The 16434-nt window shown below is 35.3% G+C and overlaps 1 non-coding gene across 1 annotated transcript; it reads left to right on the top strand.

The window, feature by feature from the left end:
- Window positions 1-15912: 15912 nt before the first annotated feature.
- On the top strand, window positions 15913-16020 carry LOC131230062 (small nucleolar RNA R71). Its single transcript, XR_009163789.1, has one exon. It is a non-coding gene; the product is annotated as a small nucleolar RNA R71 (small nucleolar RNA).
- The last annotated feature ends 414 nt before the right edge of the window (window positions 16021-16434 follow it).

Below are 16434 nucleotides of genomic sequence, written 5' to 3'. Positions count from 1 at the left end.
GATTGAGAAATAAATATTCCTTCAGGTTGTTGCTTTACTTGCAATCTAAGGAAATAAGTCAATTCCCCAACCATGCTCATTTCGAACTGTGATTTCATCAAATCTACAAACTCAGTAGTCAAGTCAGTACAAGTTGATCCATAAATGATATCATCAACATAAATCTGCACCATTAAGATATGATCATTATGTTTTTTAACAAACAGAGTTTTATCAACAGATCCCATTTGAAAATTATGACTTAAAAGAAATTTCGTTAGTTTCTCATACCATGCCCTAGGTGCTTGTTTTAATCCATAAAGTGCCTTTTTAAGCCGATATACATAATCAGTATTTTTGGAATCTTCAAAACCCATTGGCTGTTCAACATAGACTTCTTCATGTAAATCGCCATTTAGAAAAGCACTTTTCACATCCATCTGATAGATCTTTATCTTTCTAAAACATGCAATGGATATAAATAGTCTGATAGATTCAAGACGTGCTACTGGTGCAAAAGTTTCATCGAAATCAATCCCTTCAACTTGAGTATAACCTTGTACCACTAGTCTAGCCTTGTTTCTAATTATATTTCCACACTCGTCAGACTTATTTTTGAAAATCCATTTTGTTCCAATGATGTGTTTATCTTTAGGTCTTGGTACGAGATACCAAACATCATTTCTTACGAATTGGTTGAGTTCTTCTTGCATCGCAACAATCCAGTTCTCATCAGCAAGAGCTTCTTTTACGTTAGATGGTTGTATTTGAGATGTAAAACATACTTAATTACATATATCCTCAAGTTGTCTACGAGTGCGAACACTGGTGAGAGGGTTTCCAAGAATTTGTGTGGTTGGATGATCTTTAACAGTCCTCAACTCAGAATCAGTCTGATTCGATGAAGTATCAGGTTTATCAATGATTAGTACTTCATCATTATCTGAATTAGAAATTGGCGTGTTTAAGTGATCATCAATGACAACATTAATGGATTCTTGAATCACACCAGTCCTTTTGTTCAGAACCCTATAAGGTCGACTGTTTAAGGAATATCCTAGAAAAATACCTTCATCACTCTTCGTATCGAATTTTTCTAAATTTTCACGATCACGTAAAATATAGCACTTGCTGCCAAAAACTCGAAAGTATTTAACAGTAGGCTTTTTATTGAACCATAATTCATAAGCCGTTTTATTATTATCTTTGCTAGTGTAGACTCGGTTAATAATATAGTAAGCTGTGTTGACTGCTTCAGCCCAAAGATTTTTAGAGAGCTTCATGCTATTCAACATGACATTAGCCATTTCTTGAAGCACCCTATTCTTTCTTTCTACAATTTCATTTTATTGTGGAGTTTTGGGAGCAGAGAATTCATGTAATATTCCTTGGTCGGTACAGAACTTCTCAAAATTGCTATTCTCAAATTCAGATCCATGATCACTACGAATTTTACTGATTTGAGAAGATTTTTCAGTTTGAATCCTTTTGAAAACTTTTCTTACTTCTTCAAGGGTTTCAGATTTATCCCTTAAGAAGACTACCCAAGTGAATTTGGTAAAGTCATCAACTATTACCAGGATATACTTTTTCCCACCACGACTTTCTGTTCTGGTAGGTCCTATCAGATCCATGTGGAGAAGTTCGAGTGGTCTTGATGTGGTATTTGAATTCACCTTTTTGTGTGAGTTCTTTGTTTGTTTGCCTATCTGGCACTCACCATATATTTTATCTAATTTCTGAAGTTTGGGTAAACCTCTTATAAGTTCTCGTTTGCTCAATCTATATAAATTTCGATAATGTACATGTCCAAGACGTTTGTGCCATAAATCAGTCTCGTCTGTATGGACCATGTAACATGTTTGATTAGATGAGCTGGATTCGCTAATAATATAGCAATTTTCAGACATTCTACGTCCAGTTAATATTATATTAACCCTTATTGTTTAGTATCTCACAGCTTTGATTAGAAAACCAAACATTATGGTTATTATCACATATTTGAGATATACTAAGCAAGTTATGTTTTAAGCCTTCAACATATAAAACATTTTTAAACACAGGAAGATTAAAAAGTTGAACCGTACCTTAGCCTATAATCTTGCAGTTGCTACCATCACCAAATGTGACTGAACCATCAGTCATATCTTTCAGATCCGTGAATAAAGCTTTGTCACCTGTCATATGCCTGGAGCATCCACTGTCTAGGTACCACTTTGAATGACTTGTTACTTTGAAAGCAGTGTGAGCAACCAAGCAGGTAACTTTAGGAACCCATTTCATAACTGTTTTGGGTTTAGGAACATAGTTGGTCTTCTTTTGTGTATATTTGTAGGAATGACCTATAGAGTTAGATTTTAAGAGCTCCTTGAGTAAATCAACTATCTTTTTAGCTAGTGGATTTCATTTCTGATTAAAGTTGACATGGCTGCTTCTAGGTTTTTGAAAAGTTTTTAAATTTTTAGAAAAATCTTGATAAGTACTTTTCCCTTTTGAGTTTGAGGACTCTCCTTTAACAAACATAGGAGGAGTATACTTTTGTTTAGGAGGTAGATTTTTATCATAGCCCAACCCGGATAGATCGCCACATTTTCTCGATCCAGATAAAAGTTTCTCTAACTTTGGATCACCTTGGGCATATTTCCATGTGTCCTTTAGATTCAGAAGAGAAGATACTTCAGTTTTAAGTTTCTCAATTTCAGATTTTAAATCAATAATTAGGGAGTTTTTGAATTTCAAATCGCATTTTGATTTTTCAAAACAATCTGAAATTTGTGATTTTTCTAAGGCAAGTGATTCAAAACAATTTTTGAGTTTAGAAAACTTTTCTTTTTGAAGTTTAAGTTTGACAACAATTTTACAACTTTCCTTATATAGGGCATTGTAAGCGTCTTGAAGATCATCTTCATTTTCACATTCACTACTCAGATTTTCTTCACTTGTTGAGTCATTATCTGAGAATGTGAATTTAACTAGAGTCATAAGAGCTTTAACCTCATTGCCCGACTCAGTTTCAGAATCTTCTGATTCAGAAGAACCTTCAGAATCAGATGATTCATCCCATGTAGCCAACATACCCTTCTTCTTGGGTTTGTCCCTTTTAAGACATCTATTTGCTAAGTGCCCATATTCTTGACAGTTGTAACATTAACTATCTTTCAAAGATTTTCGAGATTTGGGTCTAAACTTCTTTTTATCATTTGATTTTTGAAAATCAACCCTTTTCTTGCTTTTGAAAATCTTGTAAATTTTCTTAGCTAAAAGAGTCATATCATCTTCTTAATCAGAATTTTCTTCTGAATTATATTTAGAAGATTTTAGTGCGATAGATTTACCTTTAGGAGCTTTAAAGTTTAACTCGTAGGTTTGTAGAGAACCAACTAGTTCTTCTACCCTCATATTATCCGTATCACGAAGTTCCTGGATCGCGGTTACTTTAGAATTGAACCGTTCAGGAAGTGAGCGTAATATTTTTGCACACACTTTACTTTCTGGGATTTTATCGCCAAGACCCCACATTGAGTTTACAATGTCATTCAATCTAGTGTAAAAGTCCATAAACATTTCATTTTTCTCCATATGAATTTCTTCAAATCTGGTTGTGAGGAGTTGGACTTTAGATTTTTTGACAATTGTAGTACCCTCGTGTGTCATTTCTAATATATCCCAAGCTTGCTTCGCAGTATCACAGGAAATGATTCTTTTGAACTCATCCAATGATAGTGCGCAAGTAATTGCATTTAATGCTTTAGCATTTGCACCACTCTCACTTTTCTGAAGAGTGGTCTATTGGTAATATGGTGTGACTTTCATAGATTTTGAACCATCAACCCCAGTAACTTCCATGATAGGAGGTTTCCATTCAGTCACTGTGGCTTGCCACACATTTTCATCCATTGATTTGAGGAAGATCCTCATTCTGGCTTTCCAATAGGCATAGTTGGAGCCATCAAAGGGTGGAGGCCTTGTGACTGAAAGGCTATCAAAATTTGACATCTTAAATAGCTTAAATCGTTAGCTCAGGAATTAAATCCAAGAATTAAAAGAGAGCTATTAGGCTTTGATACCACTTGAAAAGGCCTAGCTATATGTCCTAGAGGGGGGGTGAATAGGACAATGCCAAATAAAACTTATAACAGCGGAATTAAAAAGAATATGATAGCCAAAATAAATCACAATGCAAAAAAGTAAAATAACCTCAAAATTCAGATCTTGAGAGGTTGATACAAATGTTGTTCTAAGGACAACCTTACACCAAAAACCAGAGTTTATGGTAGGACAACCTTATTTCTAGAAAGATCTTTGTATCAAATCTCAAACCAAAGAGGAATACAGAAATAAATACAAACTGAATTGAAATAAATTGTAATCACAAATGTATTGTTCTAGGGACAGCCATACACCATAAAAATGGCAGGGCAACCTTGCTGGAACAACTTTTAAAGGAAATTGAATATCAAGCTGATAAAGGAATAGCAGAAAATAAATTCTAAATTATTACAAAATTCTCACAATGCTTGAATTAAATGATTATAACATTCACCACCATACATACATCCCACAAAAGAATAATTCAAGATCAGAAGTATAAATCATTCAACCACAACATAAGGGATTATAGTGGTTCGCCTGTGTGTTCACCAACTGTTAAACAACAGCCACACAGAATGCTACTCCACCCCTAATATCCTCACACAGGGGATATTAGCGTTCACTAATAAAATAGGTTTTCCCAGGTTCACCCAAAACCTTTACAATTATGTCTTTGTCTGTGGGCTTACACAATTAAAAAACCCCACTTCTGAGTTTTCCTGGCTCTCCTCAGATAACCAATACAACAAGATTTTTCTGGCAAATCTTGAAAGAAACCAAAGCAGAAAGGAATTTACAATTAAATGTAAAATACCTAATTATTTCCTTCGTTGTAGCAGCCCGGTAGAACCAAATCAGAGTAGATGATTGAATGTCCAAGTTCAATGTCCAGTACTCAATTACAATGGTTCTAATTATAATAGATTTTAAATTAAACTAAATAGGGCTTGCCTTAATTGATTTTGATTCCAAAGAAAGGGAATAACAATTCCTCTTATCAAATTAGATTGGAATAGCAGAAACAAAATCAATTAAATAAAGCTAAGGAAAGAGAATATTAAATAAGCACACTTAGCTTAGATGGAGCACAGAATTATCTCTCAGAAGTTCGACGAAGATTGGCTTGAATGGACTAATTAATTCGATGATTTCTTCTGAGATTCGTGCACTATTTATAGGTGAGCAGATCGCGTCTTCGACTGGTATAGGGAGCTCTTCGACTAGTCGAAGCAAAATTGATATTTAAAAAATCAGGCGCGATAAGCTTTGACCGTTCTACGACTGGTCGAAGGTCTCCTTCGACTAGTCGTAGGTCATCATCGACTGGTCGAAGGTTTCCTTCGACTGGTCGAAGAACCTGAAAAACAATGCTGGATTTTGAGTCGAAGATTTTCGACTGGTCGAAGATGCAGTCGACACTCTTCCTTTAACTGGTCGAACAGATTCCTGGACTAGTCGAAGCCTAATAGATTTTATTCAAAATTTGCAACAAACTCACGACTGATTGAGGAATTTCTTAGACTGGTCGAAGCAACTCTAGGACTAGTCGAAGAACAGACCAAACTTATGTAAAATAAACATTCGATTTATGTATCCAAAATGACCTACTTCTAAGGTCAACCTAAGGTCAGTCAAACCTCAACCATGAAGTAAGGACATTGAAACATTAGGAACTAGTGACCTTGAAGTATGAGCCTTGAAGTCTTGATGTAGTTCAATCTTGAAATCTTGATGTAGCTCAATCTTGAAAGTGTCTTGAGTTCTTTACAAACTGCCTTGTACTCTTCTTGAAGTCTTGCAGCTTGAGTCTTGTCTTGTGAGCAGTTCTTGCATTCAAGATTGATCCTTGTACTTGTGAGCTTTGCTTGTTGTGAGCTTAGCTTGTTTATGAATGTTGATCCTTGAGAGAGCTTCACTTATGTAAGTTATATATAACAGAGATTTTGGCACCACAAATTTGACAACAGACAGGGATATAAACTATAGCACTTACACCAATGAGCTACACAAGACATAGATTGATGTTTTGGCACCACAAAATTTGACAACCAAAGGAGCATAAAACTATAGCACTTATAATCTCCCCCTTTGTCAAATTTGTGACAAAACGCACTCCAAAAAAATAAAATAAGAGAAGCACAACATGCTCAATAAAGAATCATGCACCAGTCAATTATGCACTAGACATCTATAAGAGAACCAGTTACAGCCTGGTTAAAGAATCATGCACCAGTTGTCATTAACTAACACAATTCTTCCTTACTTATTTACTCCCCCTGAGTATATCGTTACCACACACATATATATCGTAAAAATTAATGTTACTACCCTTCAATCCATATCCATTCCAATCAATCTAAACTACTTGAAATCTTCTCCCCCTTTTTGTCACAATATGACAAAGAAAGCAAAAAAGAAATGGAAAAGGATAATAAACAGGAGTAAGAAAAGAATTAACTAGTCAAGATTTAAGCAAACTAAAGTCTACAAACCATTAACTAGTTCAAATTCCACAAACATAGGTCAGTCAACCAAACTAAGGTAAAAATAAAGTTTACACACCAACAAAGATAAAATAGTATTAGAGTTAATATAGACCAAAGGATAAAACACTTAATCAGATCCAGATGAAGGAACAGGTATGATAGGATCAAGTTAATGAAAGCCCTTGTTTAAGCACCTAAGATACTTGCGCATATATTTAAACCGAAGATCATGGGCCACATTCATATTCTCAACCTTCTCCTCAAGAGCACGAAGACGAACATCAAAATTAGATGGCTCATAGTCAAGATCATTAGTAGAATCAGATTCAAGTTCATCAAAGATATCATCCATATTAATATCATCAGGAAGATCGCCAGCTTCATCTTCATTCCCTGCTTCAGCTCCTCCAACATCAACATCCACTTGGCCAGGAGCCAATTCTAACTTCATCTTGTTAATATTCAATTTGTTAAAAATAAGATGATGGATAGGAGCCTCTCCAACCGGAATAGAAACTAACATGTGATTAGCTAACACCGTCATAAATAGGCAAGTGGAATATCACTATGACCTGGATGGAGACGAAACTGAATGACGGAATAACATATCAATGAAGGAAGACAAACTTTAGTACCAGAGATAACAGAATGCAATACCCGAACCATAAACGAAGTCGGTTCAGTTTTGTTACCTAAATGAGGATACAGATTTGAAATAAAGATTCTGTGGAGAACTCTGTATCTGGGTAACAAGTACTTTGAGGGGAGCACATTCCCTTTATGAGTCCATTGCACATTCATATTACATAGATCTCTAGTGAGCATGCGTTTTTCCAATTCTGAGGGTTTTTCAGCTAAAGTATGAATAGGAATACCCTCATCGTTGACAGGTATGTCCATAAGACCTGAAATCAGATGGGGGTCTACATCAAATGGACCTTCTCTAGCATCAATTTTAAATGTTAAATTCTCAGATGAAAATTCAGAGATATACACAAACATAGACTGTGCAATAGATTGGTATGCAGGCCCACCCCAATGTAAGATGTTAGCCCATCCTACAGCTTGGAGAAGACGAAGAATACCAAAAGGAGCAATGTGATCAAGATCAACAGGTCGTTCAACAATGACATTGCGCAATCACAAATCCTGCATATATGAGGGATCATCTTCGAGTGACTGAAGATGGCGCCGAGTAATAGGAGTTGATCGAGAAGAGGATGGACCATGGGATGTTTTCTTTTTCTCTCTAGCATCCATTTACTCAAAGCAATAAGAAATCACAAATGAAGTAGAGATGGGTTTTTCTAAATCAGCAAATGGAGAAGAAAAACCCTAAAATATCAACAAAGCTTGAAATCAAGTACTCCAATGACAAAAATAAAGAGAATATAACATGAATCTACAAGATTGACTGAAAAAATGCACTAACCTTGACAAATCAAACTGTATGGTTTAACTAGTCGTGCCACGACTTTTTAGAGAAAAAAGAAGAAATGAGGAAGATGATGGTTTTCTCCCAAATTAAAGAGATCAGCGTGCTCCATGACCGGTCTTAGACCATCCTCGACCGGTCGTATCACGACTAGTCGAGCACGCCCTCGACTGGTCATGTATCAACATAAACATGTAATTTTCATAAAAATTTAAAATTTAAATTAATAAATTATCAAATATATATACATTATGATACTTATAAGCATGAATATTCAATTTAGATTACACATACCAAGATCAAATTTTAATTTATTAAACCTGATTTTGTCGAGCGGTTTAGTGAAAATGTCGGCAAGTTGAGTCTCGGTAGGAATGTATTCCAGAGATATCAGCTTTTCTTCCACTAATTCACAAATGTAATGATACCTAATGTCAATGTGCTTAGTACGTGAACGCTAGATTGGGTTTTTTGAAATATTTATAGCACTGGAATTATCACAATCTAATATCATTGATTCCTGTGCAATTCCATAATCACTTAACATACGATTCATCCAAACAAGTTGAGTACATGCATTTCGTGTTGCGATGTATTCAGCCTTAGCAGTTGAGAGCGATATAGAACTTTGTTTCTTACTAAACCAAGAAATTAAACAATTTCCAATATAGAAATAACCACCACTAGTTGATTTCCTGTAATCAATATTACCAGCCCAATCAGCATCTGAGTACCCAGCCAATTGAACACCAATATCATATGGATACCAGAGACCTAATTTAGCAGTACTTGCGACATATCGCATTATTCCCTTAATAGCAGTTAGATGTGACTCTTTAGGGTTGATTGATATCTAGTACAAATACCAACACTTAAAGCAATATCAGGTCTACTTGCAGTTAAATAAAGTAAACTGTCAATCATACTATGATATAATTTAGGATCCACATTTTTACCTGTAGAGTTTTTTGAGAATCTTAAAGTTATACTCATAGGACTATCAATATTCTTACCGTTCTCAAATCTAAACTTTTTGATTAAGTTCAGAGCATATTTGGTTTGAGAAATAAAAATGCCATCAGATTGTTGTTTCACTTGCAATCCTAGGAAATAATTTAATTCCCCAACCATGCTCATTTCAAACTTAGATTTCATTAAATCTGCAAACTCAATAGTCATGTTAGAATAGGTAGATCCATAAATAATATTATCAACATAAATCTGCACTATTAAGATATGATCATTAAGTTTCTTAACAAAGAGAGTCTTATCCACACTTCCCATTTGAAAATCATGACTTAGTAAAAACTTAGTCAATTTCTCATACCATGCTCTAGGAGCTTGTTTTAAGTCGTAGAGAGCCTTTTTAAGGCGATAGACATGATCAGTGTTCTTAGGGTCTTCAAAACCCATTGGTTGTTCAACATATACTTCTTCATACAAATCACCATTTAAGAAGGCGGCACTCTTCACATCTATTTGATAAATTTTAAATTTTCTAAAGTAAGCAATAGATATAAATAGTCTGATTGACTCAAGTCGAGCTACTGGGGCAAAGCTTTCATCATAATCAATACCCTCAAGCAATGGATATAAATAGTCTGATTGACTCAAGACGAGCTACTGGGGCAAAGCTTTCATGATAATCAATACCCTCAATTTGAGTGTACCCTTGTATAACCAGTCTAGCCTTGTTGCGAATTATATTACCAAGTTCATCAGACTTATTTTTAAAAATCCACTTTGTTCCGATAATATGTTTATCTTTAGGTCTAGGAAAAAGATACTAAACATCATTTCTCATAAATTGGTTAAGCTCTTCTTGCATCGCAACAATCCAGTTTTCGTCAGTAAGAGCTTCTTTTACGTTTGCTGGTTCAATCTGGGATGTAAAACATAAGTAATTACATATATCTTCTAGTTGTCCACGAGTGCGTACACCAGTGAGAGGGTTTTCAAGAATCTAAGTGGTTAGATGATCTTTAACAGTCCTCAGTTCAGAGTCAGTTTGATTTGATGAAGTATCTGGTTTGTCAATTAAAAGAACTTCATCACTATCTGAACTTGGGGCAGGTGTATTTAAGTGATCGTCTATGACCACATTAATAGATTCTTGAATAACACTGGTCCTTTTGTTTAGTACACGATATGCGCGACTGTTTAAAGAATATCCTAAAAAGATTCCTTCATCACTTTTAGTGTCAAACTTTCCCAGATTTTCACGGTCACGTAAAATAAAGCACTTACTACTAAAATCTCGAAAGTATTTGACAGTACGCTTCTTATTGAACCACATTTCATAGGTTGTTTTATTATTAAATTTACTAGTATAAACTCGATTGATTATATAGCAGGCAGTATTTATGGCTTTAGCCGAAAGATTTTTAGATACCTTCATACTATTCAACATTACATTAGCCATTTCTTGAAGCACTCTATTTTTTCTTTCTACAATTCTATTTTGTTGTGGAGTTTTAGGTGCAGAGAATTCATGTAATATCCCCTGATCGCTATAGAACTTCTCAAAACTGCTATTTTCGAATTCTGGCCCATGATCACTACGGATCTTACTAGTATGAGAACCTTTTTCAGTTTGGATCCGTTTGAGAATCCTTTTTACTTCATCAAGGGTTTCTGATTTATCCCTTAAGAAAGCTACCCAAGTGAATCTAGTATAATCATCTACGATCACCAGTATGTATTTTTTACCACCTCGATCTCCGTCCTGGTTGGTCTTATTAGATCCATATGGAGAAGCTCGTATAGTTTTGATGTGACATTGGAGTTCACCTTTTTGTGGTCACTCCTAGTTTGTTTGCCAATCTAGCATTCGTCACATATTTTATCTACTTTCTGTATTTTAGGTAGACCTCTTATTAGTTCTCTTTTGCTCAATCTATATAAATTACGATAGTGTATATGTCTAAGGCGTTTATGCCATAATTCAGTCTCATCGGTATGGACCATGTAACACAATTGATTGGGTGAGCTAGAATCACTTATGATGTAGCAGTTTTTAGACGTTTTACAACCAGTTAATATTACTAAACCATTTTTGTTTAAAATTTCACACTCTATGTTAGAAAATTTAACACTATGATTTTTATCACATATTTGAGAAATGCTTAACAAGTTATGTTTTAAACCTTCAACATACAAAACATTCTCAAATAAGGAGAGGTTAAAAAGTTGAACCGTACCTTGGCCAATAATCCTACAATTGCTGCCATCACCGAATGTGACTGAACCATCAGCCATGTCTTTGAGATCGGTGAATAGACCTTTATCACTAGTCATATACCTTGAACATCCACTGTCTAAGTACCACTTTGAATGGCTTGAAGCTTTGAAAGTCATGTGAGCAACCAAGCAAGTAACCTTAGGAACCCATTTCATAACTGTTTTGGATTTAGGAGTATAATTGGTCTTCTTATATTTGTAATTGTTGTAGGAATGACCCACTGAGTTAGATTTTAAGAGCTCCGTAAGCGAATCAACTATCTTTTCAGCCAAAGGGTTTTGATTCTAATTTTTATAGTTGATATAATTACTTTTAGGTTTGAAAGATTGAAAAGTTTTAACATTTTTAGAAAACTTTTGATTTGAACTATTTCCTTTTGAGTTTGAAGATTCTCCTTTCACAAACTTAGGAAAAGTATTCTTCTGTTTAGGAGGAACACTTTTATCGTAGTCCAAACTAGATCGGTCGCCACATTTTCTTGATCCAGACAAAAGTTTTTCTAACTTTGGATCACCTTGAGCATATCTCCATGTATCCTTTAAACTCAAAAGTGAAGAGACTTTAAGTTTAAGTTTTTCATTTTCAGATTTTAGGTTTTCAATCAGGGAAGTTTTGAACTCTAAATCACATTTTGTTTTTTCAAAACAATCTGAAATGTGGGATTTTTCTAAAAAGTGATTCAAAATTTTCTTTAAGTTTTAAAAACTTTTCTTTTTGAAGTTTTAGTTTTGCAGCAACTTTACAACTTTCCTTGTACAGGGCATTATTGTAAGTATGTTAAAGATCTTCTTCATTTTCACAATCACTATTCAGATTTTCTTCACTTGTTGAATCATCATTATCTGAAAAAGTGAATTTAGCTAGAGTCATAAGGGCTTTAACTTCACTGCTCGACTCGGTTTCAGAATCTTCTGATTCAGAAGAGGCTTCAGAATCAGAGGATTCATCCCAAGTAGCCAACATACTCTTCTTTTTGGGTTTGTCCTTTTTAGGACACTTGTTTGCTAAATGCCCATATTCTTGGCAGTTGTAACATTGACTATCTTTTAAAGATTTCCAAGTTCTGGTTTTAGATCTTTTCTTATTATTTGATTTTTGAAAGTCAACCCTCTTTTTACTTTTGAAAATCTTGTAAATCTTTTTCGCTAAAAGAGCCATATCGTCTTCAGAATTTTCTAAATCAGAATTTTCTTGAGAAATACATTTAGAAGATTTAAGAGCGATAGATTTACCTTTAGGAGCTTTAAAGTTTAACTCATAGGTTTGTAAAGAACCAACTAGTTCTTCTACCCGCATATTGTCCGTAGCCCAAAGTTCCTGGATCGCGGTTACCTTAGAATTGAACCGTTCAAGAAGTGAGCGTAGTATTTTTGCACACACTTTACTTTCTGGGATTTTATCTCTAAGACCCCACATAGAGTTTACAATGTCATTTAATCTTATATAAAAGTCCATAAACATTTCATTTTCTTCCATATGAATTTCCTCAAATTTGGTTGTGAGGAGTTGGACTTTAGATTTCTTGACAATTGAAGTACCCTCGTGTGTAATTTCTAAAATATCCCAAGCTTGCTTTGCAGTATCACAGGATATAATTCTCTTAAATTCACCCGGTGCTAGTGCGCAAGTGATTGCATTTAGTGCTTTTGCATTGGCACTACTCTCACTTTTCTGAACTGTGGTCCAAGTGAAATATGATGAATATTTTATTAATTTTGAACCATCGATACTATTTACTTCAATGGTAGGGGGTTCCATTCAGTCACTGTGGCTTGCCACACGCTCTTATCCATGGATTTAAGAAAAATCATCATCCTGGCTTTCCAATAGGCATAATTGGAGCCATCAAATGGTTGAGGCCTAGTGACTGAGAGGCTATCAAAATTTGACATCTTATCAATAGCTTAGATCGATTAACTCAAGAAATAAATCCAAATATAAAGAATTAGAACAAGCTATTAGGCTCTGATACTACTTGAAAAGGCCTAGTTATATGTCTTAGAGGGGGGCTGAATAGGACTATGCCAAATTTAAAATAATAACAGTGGAATAAAACAATAAGATAGCCGAGAAAAGGAAAGATAATAATTCACAATATAGAATGTAAAGCAATCACAAAATCTAGTTGTTCTAAGGACAACCTTTCATTATAAAAACCAAGGGTTTATGGCAGGACAACCTTACTAGAATAATTAGAGAAATAAAAGCTAAAACTATAAAGGAACAAAAAGGAAATAACAAGAATTGAAATCTAAACTATTACAACATTCCCCACAGTGCTTGAAATGTAAATATTACAACATTAACATCCACACATACATCCCATAATTTTGAATGATAAATGATATAGAAATTAAGCAAACATTCAAACCACAATACATAAAGAATTATAGTGGTTCGCCTGTGTGTTCACCAACTGTTAAACAACAGCCACACAAATTGCTACTCCACTCCTAATATCCTCACACAGGGGATATCAGCGTTCACTATGAAAATAGGTTTCACAAGTTCACCTAAAACCTTCACAATTGTGTCTTTCAATGGGCTTACACAATTTAAAAACCCCACTTCTGAGTTTTCCTAGCTCTCCTCCGATAACCAATAGATTGAGATTTTTCTGGCTTAATCTCAAACAAAAATCAAAATAAAAGAAATTTACAATACAGTAAAATACCTGAATTTCTCCTTTTGTAGCAACCCAGAAGAACCAATCGAAGTAGAAGTTCGAATGTGGAAGTTCAATGTCCAATACTCACTTTGAAATGGTTCTAGGTTCTAATTGATTTTAATTTAAACCAGTTGGGCTAGCTATATTTGATTTTGATTCGAATTCCTATTTTCAATTCAGATTGAAATATAGAAGCAAAATCAAATTAATAAAGCTAACAAAAGAGAATATTAAATATGCATAATATAGCTTAAAAATGAACACAAACTTATCTTAGAGTGATGCCTTGATTTTACTTGAAATTCGATATGAAACTCTGAAATTCATGTTCTATTTATAGTTGCAGAAATTGCATCTACGACTGGTCCTGAGGACACTACGACTGGTAGTAGACCGAACAGATTTTTAAAATTTTAAGCGCAATTGGATAAAACCGTTTCATGACTGGTAGTAGGGTGTCCACGATCGATCGTGACCCCTCCACGACTGGTTGTGAGCATCCTACGACTGGTCGTGAGGCACCAGATTTAGTCGTTGGAGTTTGAGTTGGAGGTGCATGACTAGTCCTGGAATGAGTCGTCACTGTTCCTACGACCGATCGAGCAGTCTCCAGGACTGGTTGTAGCTCAACCAAAAAAATTTTAAAAATTACAACAACTTAGGATTGGTCTAGAAATTTCTTGGACTAGTCGAGCCAGAGCTAGAACTAGTCGAATAGAGTTCAGGACTAGTCTTAGAACAGTCTAAATACATGTAAAGTAATTCTATTTGAATTATGTATCAAAATGACCTACCCTAAGGTCAATCTTGGGTCAATCATACCTTGGAAGTGAGGTATGAACATTGAGACTTCATTTCTTCAGATGATAGTTGACCTTTGAAGATTGTAAAGCTTGAGATCTCTCTACTTGATGTAACATTGAGCTTGAGATCTTCTAGAGCTTGAATTACACTTCATCTTGCATTGTACACTAACTTGAGTCTTTGAACAAGATCACTTCTTTCGTTGTAGCTTGTACTTGCATTTCTTGAAATAGTTTGAAGTAGTTCTTCGTTCTTGACTTGAAGCAAAGTGTTTAGAGAGGTGATACAATGTCTTGATCATATATACCAATGAGCTACACAAGACATAGATTGATGTTTTGGCACCACAAAATTTGACAACCAAAGGAGCATAAAACCATAGCACTTACAGTAGCGGAGGGACCCCTCTTAGATCACAACACATACATTAAAGTTGGTCCCATCATAAGTGGGCCCTTAAACGGAAATCAACAGTGGATATCCTAAAATCACCCACCTATATCACTCTTTCTTAGTCCCTTAGCTTCCTTAGCTCCTATGGTCAACCTTTAATGGTGGATGATGAGGTTTGGATGGTGGAGATGAGAGTTTTTTTGGGGCAGGGAAGTGGGCCACACTTGGCTCTTTTGGAATAGCTTGGACGTTGGCTCTCTTGGGTTACTTGGGAGATGGATTTAAGAAAGAGAGAGAGAGAGAGAGAGAGAGAGAGAGAGAGAGAGGTGATAGGATGAAAAGGGATAGGTGAGTGATGGGTGATGGGTGTAAGGAAGGGATGGTGGAGAGAGTTAACTTTGGGAATGGGAGAGGTTTGGGTGTTGTAAGGGGAGTGATGGGATGTGTACTTGACTTGAGGTGATTGATTGACGTGATAGATTGCAGAGATTCTCTCAGAATTGGCAACGCACAAGATTTCCTTCAAATAAATGCAGGTCCACATCTCCTAGCTTGGGTATCGCATTGGCGCGCGAGACACGACGTTGGAACCACAGCGACGACGCGATCGCTAGGGTACAAGTTTCGAGTTGAACCAATTCAAGTTGATAGGGTACGACTCAAGGTCATGCACAAATGTTATATACACATCGCGGGTCACTAGAATTCAACCTGGAGGACCATGGATCCTAAAGAACAGTATGGACTATGATATGGGCCTTACATGAGTGAGTTCAATCCTTCATAGAAAAAGCTCCTTATTCATCATGTTTTGCAGCCATGTTGTGGACATGAATTTATGAGATCCTTAAATTGCTCCCAACATTGGAAGAAAGTTTCATCCTCTTTTTGTGTAAAATTCATGATTGTCTTCCTTAAGGTATTCGTTTTATGATATGGGAAGAACTTTTTAAGGAACTCCCTTGTCATCTCATCTCATGTGCCAATGGACCATGGTCTTAAGGAATGCAACCACAACTTAGCCTTTTCTTTCAAGGAGAAAGGGAATAATTTCAGTCTAACTGTGTCCTCGAATATGTTTGGAAAGTGTAGTGTGGATATTATCTCATCAAACTCTTTCATATACAAATATGGACTTTGAAATTACGGTAATCAACGCTTTAGTTGAGGTAGGAATATGCCAATATGTCCTAGAGGGGGGTGAATAGGACTTTTATAAAAATTTTATGGTTTATTTAAAATCCTATCAAACTTGTCCTAAGTAGATATGCATGAATCAGGATTTCTTCAAAGTAACTCTAATGGCTTCCAATTAGAGGATCCAATCATAAAACTA

Source organism: Magnolia sinica, chromosome 16, assembly GCF_029962835.1.
Source record: "Magnolia sinica isolate HGM2019 chromosome 16, MsV1, whole genome shotgun sequence".
In the NCBI taxonomy this organism is placed as follows: Eukaryota; Viridiplantae; Streptophyta; class Magnoliopsida; order Magnoliales; family Magnoliaceae; genus Magnolia; species Magnolia sinica.
The sequence above is the reverse complement of the archived record's forward strand: the minus strand, read 5'-3'. Positions and strand labels throughout refer to the sequence as shown.